Source organism: Octopus bimaculoides, chromosome 8 (genome assembly GCF_001194135.2).
Source record: "Octopus bimaculoides isolate UCB-OBI-ISO-001 chromosome 8, ASM119413v2, whole genome shotgun sequence".
NCBI classification, from domain to species: domain Eukaryota; kingdom Metazoa; phylum Mollusca; class Cephalopoda; order Octopoda; family Octopodidae; genus Octopus; species Octopus bimaculoides.
The window spans coordinates 83,421,321-83,429,324 of record NC_068988.1 but is presented as its reverse complement, the minus strand read 5'-3'; the positions used below and the strand labels follow the sequence as shown (position 1 = coordinate 83,429,324).

At 35.8% G+C, this 8,004-nt stretch overlaps 1 protein-coding gene and 1 long non-coding RNA gene across 2 annotated transcripts in view; both read right to left on the bottom strand.

The window, feature by feature from the left end:
- LOC106872410 (uncharacterized) overlaps positions 1-7,725 on the bottom strand; it is a 23,818-nt gene extending 16,093 nt beyond the window's left edge. The window contains exon 1 of the long non-coding RNA XR_008264774.1: positions 7,407-7,725. This is a non-coding gene — a long non-coding RNA (uncharacterized LOC106872410). The remainder of the gene's footprint in view (positions 1-7,406) is intronic.
- The window catches only part of LOC106872408 (trimeric intracellular cation channel type 1B.1), a 42,455-nt gene that overhangs the window by 31,740 nt on the left and 2,711 nt on the right, over positions 1-8,004 (bottom strand). The gene's annotated exons all lie outside the window — the stretch shown is intronic.

Below are 8,004 nucleotides of genomic sequence, written 5' to 3'. Positions count from 1 at the left end.
AATACTCATAACCCTAAAGCTAAAATCAGTACAAACGCACGAACGATGTCATAAATAACAGTACCGCCGATAGTTGGTGTTGACAAACAACGGCACTAATTTTATTCAAGGGAAAAGATCCCATTACACCGCCACAACGTGTTGTTGACGAACCACAGCAGTAATTGTTTTCACTGAAATAGACGTCAGTGATTGGTTGAAATTACCGAAATACGACAACTTTTAACATGAAATAACTTCGAATATAAATTTTTTTCTCTGTTCTATAAGATAAAATATACAAGTATACGAAGTTTTAAAGTGTTTCAGTACAAAACACACTAAATAAAAAATGGTGTCCGCCAAATCAGAAAGATCCAAAATGGAATAAGACATTCTATTGTAAAAATTGCCTGGCAATGACGGGCTATTCAGCTAGTATACTATAAAGTATACTAAATGTTTTTATAAGTCAATACTGCGTTCTAATAATTTAACTATAGTATTTATATATGTGTGTATGGACGTATATCAAACAAAGCAGCTGTTGTGCTTTGCACGAATATTGTGTAAATTAACCTCCTCTTAGAAACGATTTATCAACCTAACTTGCAATAAATTCTTCCATACTATCACCTTGCTATTCGTGCAGCTTTCTAATCTCTGTAAAAAGTTTCGTGTCTGGCACTGAACCAAGACTACATTGAGAGACAGAGCCTTTTAAATGTTAACGTTGCCCGATTAATAAGTCAAATGTCATTGTCGTTTCACCGTTTTCTGATTGTATCCCTTCTCTTTGGTGCATCACAACTTTCGTCGGATTTACGTTTGACAACATGGTTACGGAGATAAACAAGAAAAATTTAAACCAAATAACACAAGTGATCCGACTTAGAGTAGCAAGAGCATAGTGTTGTCCTTCGATGAGCCGAGAAACAACGCAGTTTTGATGTGCGTCCGTTCAGACATTCTTTAACCGGAGATTGCTTATGCTTCACTTCTTTGACACTGAAATATTAATGCATCAGTTATTGAGCGTATACATTTTCGCAGTGAACAGTGTTCAAATATAGTACATTTATACTATAAAATCAGTCTCGCTTTGACAGTGAAGTTTTCTGATGTGTTTTGAACGAATCTGGCCATCATAACAGTCGGAAATGACTCGTTCTTTATATAAAACACACCTTCGAGGTGAGACGAGTGAAAAAGTTTACCCAAAATTTGAGTGAAAGCAAACTCTAGTACCATTTTGGATTCGATTTTTTTCAGCATAATGCTTCTAGTACTACTTTATCTAATGCATATCCTTTTTTAACGACTAGTGTGACTTAAATGAGATTTAGTTGTTTTTCTTGCAGGCCGATCAACTATTTAGATTCTCTGGTTCGTGCTGGGATTTTTTTCTTGTGAAAATTGGTACAATATTTAAAAAATGAAAGTAATCGATAACAGAATATTCTGGTAATAATTTCAATTATTTTTCATTTACATTAACGATATAATTGAAAATTCTATATTTTCTGTTGAATAGTTCTGCATAATCACATTAGGTACTTCAAGTCATCCTTTTATGCCCAAAGAAAACTTCAATAACTTTAATAATACGCAAGCACTGCATCACCATTTTGTAAAAATTGGTCAGCATAGCTATTGTTGAAGTTGGGAGAGTTTGAAACGGTCAGGTGACAGGTACATTTCTTTTTTTTTTCAATAGATTTTCCCTAAACTTTGACACGATTCTAAATGAGATTGCTAATAAAATATATAGATAACTTTTTGTTTAACAATAAACATTCCTTTCTCTGTTAGATTTCAAGTCAATTCTTTTTTACCCACACTAATGTCTAATTAGACAATTTTCAAACAATGTCTAAAGTGGGGCAAAATCTATAATGACTAATTTCAATAAATCAGGAAGAGAGCCACCCCAGCAAATCGTAAAGATTTTATGTTGAGTCCTTAGATTTAGTCAAGTTTCGTTAATTTCACATCATGTGCTGTTTTTCCACGAGCTTCTTTCATTTGACCTAGATATTTGAAATTTTTGTTGCATTTCTGCACTTTTTGATGTCCAAGGATGGATATTGATGTGTACGAGTCTTTTTTCAAACGTAATTCTAAAGAAATAAAACAAAAAAGAAATTGTCTTACTTTAGCAAAATATTACTCATTGTGCCCCAAATCCAATCCATTTCCAAAGAAGTTTCAAGACATATCTCAAAGGGGAAACAGCTATGGCTGTATGGTTGGTTAAGTTTGTTCAACAGTCTTGTGGTTTTAGGTTCCATCCTACTGTACAGAATAATTAGCAAATGCCTGCCATACACCCCTCCACCCGCTACAAAATTGAACTAAGAGAAATAATTCAGATAAGCACACGGGCAAGACTGAGATAAATCATGGATGCACTGAATGTTATACGCAAAACAAAAATTGTCATGAATTGAAATTTTGTTTCAAATCAGAATTAAAAAGAAAACCTAACAACTTTTTTCTTAGTTAGAAGAGACAGTAAACAGCGAAGAATATGATTGATCTAATTAGATCTCGTCAATCAAGCATAGATAACACGAACCCGCTTAATCGATAAAACAGGTTTTACATATAGAAACAAGTTTACGAATAAATTTTAGCGAGCAGTAATGTGAATAATAGCAATAATAACACCATGTAACACGTTTTCTGACTTTGGCTAGCAACAGTTATTTCCTATTTACTTACCCCTAGAAAGTATGAAAATTGTCGACTTTATGGCAAGCGTTCTTGCCACATTTCCTTCAAACTCTGCTTTTCTTACATTTATTCAAACCTCAAAGAATACCTCTCAACATATGGCTATGAAGCTCCCCCACTACTCCTGTTAATGATCAGAGATGCATATATTATCGGCCACTAAGAGACATGCTTAAGTGGTTAAAGTCAAGCAAATCTATGATATTGAGCAGAATATTTACTATAACGATATTTCTGCTTCAGCAACTCGACCCCGAATTTTTCTGAAAATAGGTCAGTTTCAAAACATTGATGCCCAGATTACAAAAGCAAAGTTTGAAGGGATCATATCATTTCCTTTGAATTCTAGATAGAATCAAGAAAGAAATAACACTTACTAACCAAAGGTAATATAAATAAAAAAAATTGTTACACAGAATAGGCGCAAGAGTGGCTGTGGTACGAAGCTTGCTTCCCAACCACATGGTTCCGAGTTCAGTCCCACTGCCAGTGTCTTCTACTATTTCCTCGGGCCGACCAAAGCCTTGTGAGTGGATTTGGTTGACGGAAACTGAAAGAAGCCTGTCCTATATATGTGTGTGTGTATGTATGTATTTGTGTCCCCCACTCACCATCGCCTGACAACCAATGTTGGTGTGTTTACGTCCCCGTAACGTAACAGATCGGCAAGAGACCGATAGAATAAGTACTAGGCCTACAAAGAATAAGTCCTGGGATCGATTTGTTCGACTAAAGGTGGTGCTCCAGCATGGCCGCAGTCACATGACTGAAACGAGTAAAAGAATAAAGAGTAATTCTTTCTACGATAAGCACAGGCAGAATTTGAACTCAGCTAATTCGGGAAAAATGCTGCTAGGCATTGTCCGACACTAACAAGTTTGCTAGCTCGCCGCCTTTGCTGGTTTCAAATCTAGGTACAAGCCCAGTAATTTTAGTGGATGAGGTTTAGTCGAGTACATCAACCCCAGTGCTCAACTGGTATGTATTTTATCAACGCCGAAAAGGATGAAAGGCAAGTTGATCTTGCTGTGGGATTTGAATTCAAAACGTAAAGAGAAGATATGATATACCTCTAAACAATTTATCTGACACGCTACCAATGTACCAGTTCGTTTCCTTAATGGTTTCAAATTTTGGCACAGGGCCAACAATTTTTAAGGGGAGGGAGAAGTCTATCACATCGATGCTGGTGCTCAACTGGTACGTATTTTATCGTCCCGAAAGGATGAAAGGCAAAATCAACCTCGACGAAATTTGAGCTCTGACCATAAAACAGACGAAATGCTACTAAGTAAGCACTTTCTCTGCCGTGCTACCAGTTCTGCCAGCGCAGCGCTTTAAGCTAGTTTCCTTAATAACTGAATTAAGGGAAATAAGCCAACGGCAGAGATTGAGATAAGCCCTGAGGGCGACCCAAACCTTTTCAGTAGAATTAGGTAATTGGAAACTAAGTGGGAGTTTGTGGAATAGACTGCAGTTGTCACTTAATTTAACACTCACCACTACCGGGCCTTTAGAGGTTGTCCATTTTATGGCAAGCGTTCTTGCCACATTTCTGGTCTGTCTGTAGACAATAATCTCGCATTCCTCCCACCAATAAACACAGGCGCCTATATACAATCGATCACTCCCTGTAGTTTTGTCATGTATTAGAAATCGGATGTCAGAGAAAATGTCACAATTAATATTTGTGTATTGTGTGTGACTTCCCTGTACTCAAGCCAACCCAAGCTTCTATATTGGGGAAAGAGTATACAATCAAGTTCTTCCTCGTCTCACTAAATTTGTGGTTTCGTATCTAAAATCACTTACTGTTATGTCGCCAGATACACGAGGGAGCTGCTCTAAGTAGCGACTCAACCTGGCGGAAAAAGCGACCAAGCCATCTTCAAAAAGCAGAAACGTTGTATGAATGCAGTCTTAGATAGGGGTATGTCTGAATAAAAGATAGGAAGACCACAGCTAAAATACCTTTAACGTTTAGTCCGATCTTATCAGAGTTGACCTGAGACTAAACAAGATTTCGTTTGGTCATCATACCAACACAAGTGTGTCCCATCTCATAACTTTCAGAAAAATAGATGTCTTTTAATGAAATGTTCTCCAAATACCTTTCAGATGGTGTTGATTACGATTATATTTGATGTTAGAAAAAAAAAAATTGGTGGGTGCGCACACTTACATACTGATTATTTTTTTATTTCAAGTTATCATATGTATCAGCATGTATGTGTGCGCGCCCAAAAGTTTCCCTTTTTTCTTTTTTTACATTAAATTCCGATATAATCATAATCTACGCCATCTGAAAGGTATTTGTAAAAAAAAATTTTTTAATCAAAAATATCTATTTTTCTGAAAATTACGAGGTCACACAATCGGGATAGGACACGTGGGTATGCCCTCGTTTGTGTTGCGTTCTTCTCAACTAATCTGTTCTTTTGTTCCCAACATTCCTAGATTGCAGTGGGGCTCGGAGGGGAAAAGCAATATTCCCTTTTCTGCATGAATATGAAGACATTGCAAGAGAAATGTAGTCTCAAATGAGCGACTACATACCAACAGGCGCTATTCCATACATGCCAATACAAGCAATTGAGATTTATACAGGCGAAGTCTTCGAACAATGAAACTTGGATGAAAGAGAACGGATAATACACAAGGATTTCCCTCCCCCCGTCGTACAAGAAAAGTATCATGTATTAATTATCCAGCGTCAGCTTGACTCCCTCTCCCTTCTTGACACACAGCAGCTGGATGTGGAACAAAGAGCAGCAGCAGAGAACATCTATGTGAATGTGTGCATGATGTTCCTTTCTGTGCGTCTCTGATATGTGAATGTGTAATATATATATATATATATATATATATAATTATACACGTGTGCAAGACACGCATGCATACATACCAAAATATACAGATACACGCACATCTGAATCAATGAATGAAGGGATATAGGGACATTCTTTGGGATCCCAGAAAATGTATATTCTGAAAACATTTACAACGAAAAGAGGGTTAGAAATTAACTTTGTAGCCCTCGAAAAAATTCCTCTCCAGAGTCCGTGACTATACACACACACACGTCTTATTGTATTTGATTAAATACGTGTGCATGTATATAATTTATGATCACTCACATATTGTATATATGAAATATAATTATATACGCATAATGTGTGTGTTACGGAAACAACCCCACTACCACCACCATCATTGCCGCTTCAGATACTATTATAGCTACATACTAGATTGAACGATTCTTTTCATACAACAAAGAAAGACGGGTGGAGAAAGGAGCTTTGAAATTAACGAAAAAAATAAAGAGGCAATAGGTATGAGTGGGAAGGCGATAGACTGCCCATACAAAGATGCTGAGGTTTCTAGTTATTAGTGTGACATTTATAAGTTACTGTTGCTGCTGCTCTTGTTGCTCTTAGGGCAAAGACAAACAACTTGAATGCTTTATACGGTCGGTATCCAAAGATAAAATCCTCCCGGGTAGTTCGATTAAACAAATGCCAAAAGATGCGGTGGCTGAACTTAGTTAAACCAGATTGGCATTGTATTTCGTCAAAAGAAATTACCATAGCTTCTCTTTTATTGTTCTATATACAAGCATCAAGGTTTCATTCAAAACCAACAGGAAACAAATTAATAAAATTTTGTGACGTTCATGCATTTCTCTGCGGCAGAGGGAAGTGAAATGATTCCAACGTGGGGTCGAACTCTAGACACTTAACACTGAAATTACAAGGTACAATAACTAGTATCGTCAGATAGCCCAATATAGCATTGATATCATTCAAGTGAGTCAGAACGGAACGGGTGATGGCACAGTCAGTAGATTTGCAAACAGATCGGGTATTAAATACCAGATCTATTCTGTTTGAGTAAGTATATCATTAAAGACGTTACAACTATGAACATTACAACTTTTTCTGAAAATGATAGGGTATATATTTAAGGGAGTCTGGTTGCAGTTTTTAATACAGATTTTCCTCTCGTTGGCGCGGGAGATGGGTGTCCCTATACTCATGTACTTCGTTATTTCAAATAAAGCAGATGGGATCGACTTACAATAAATAGCAGCAATATACTGCAGGATATATTCGTACAGAGTTTAATAATGTGCTTCGTCAGAAAAATATTTTTCTTATTAAGTTCTATTATTTCCACCAGCAGACATTTTAATACATTAATATCGCAAATCATAGTTGTTAAATGTTTTTCAACAAGTTCTTTGGAATATTCAATTATTAAATTGATTTTGATCAACATAGATGATCGATTTTATAATTGTTATAGTAAAGGTTTTGATAGATACAGTAGTATTAATAACGGTCTCCATGTGCTGGAAATTTTAGATGTTTTACAAAATGGTAAAATTGTGACGTGTATGCTTGTTGGTGAAAGATCATATCAGACGAAGAAGAGCGATAATGGAAAGTTTTTCTGCTGCTATGTAACACTTATTTTGTATTAAATGTACCTAGCAGTAGTGTACTGTCGGACAACAACCCACATATATACTTAAAGTGAATGTATATTAGTGTAAATGGATGCAGGGTGGCCAAAGTAAACTTGTATATGAAGCATCTTAACGTAAAGCATGGCAGGGTATATTTTGTGTAAATCAGACGTGCGAGTGTAATTACACACACACTCCAAGTAAAAGAATGTCTATTCCTTACCTTGACATATATTTGAAGTAAATAAAACACTGTAACCCTATGAGAATTCAGTTTATTTCAAAGAATAATCAGAAATTCTTATATAGAAAAGGCCAGTATGATTAGCAATATTCTTTGTCGTCTTAACATTTTCATCTCGCTTACATATACCAAAATACATACATACACATATACACACAGAGCAAATATACGTCACTTGTATGAAAAGGTTTCCCCCCGAAACAAGTAGATGATAAACAGAATTTTCATGAAGAAGATGCCCAAAAAAGGTTCCTCTCTCTTTACACACAGGAGGGAGATGGAGCATGGAGTGCTTGTGTGTGTGTATATATATATATATATATATATATATATATATATAATGTTACACGAAACGTCTTAAGATGTCCGTTGAGCTTGATATTAAAGAAATGTCAGAATTTTTCTTCTTTTGCTCTTTTTCATTTTGAAACAGAACGAATGTTGAGAGAATAAAAAACGAAACATGAAAAAAGTGTTATATATATATAGAGAGAGAGAGAGATAGATAGATAGCTAGATAAAACTGCCTGTTGAAGGTAGTTTTCTCTTGTTTTTAAATGTGGACTATTTTATATAT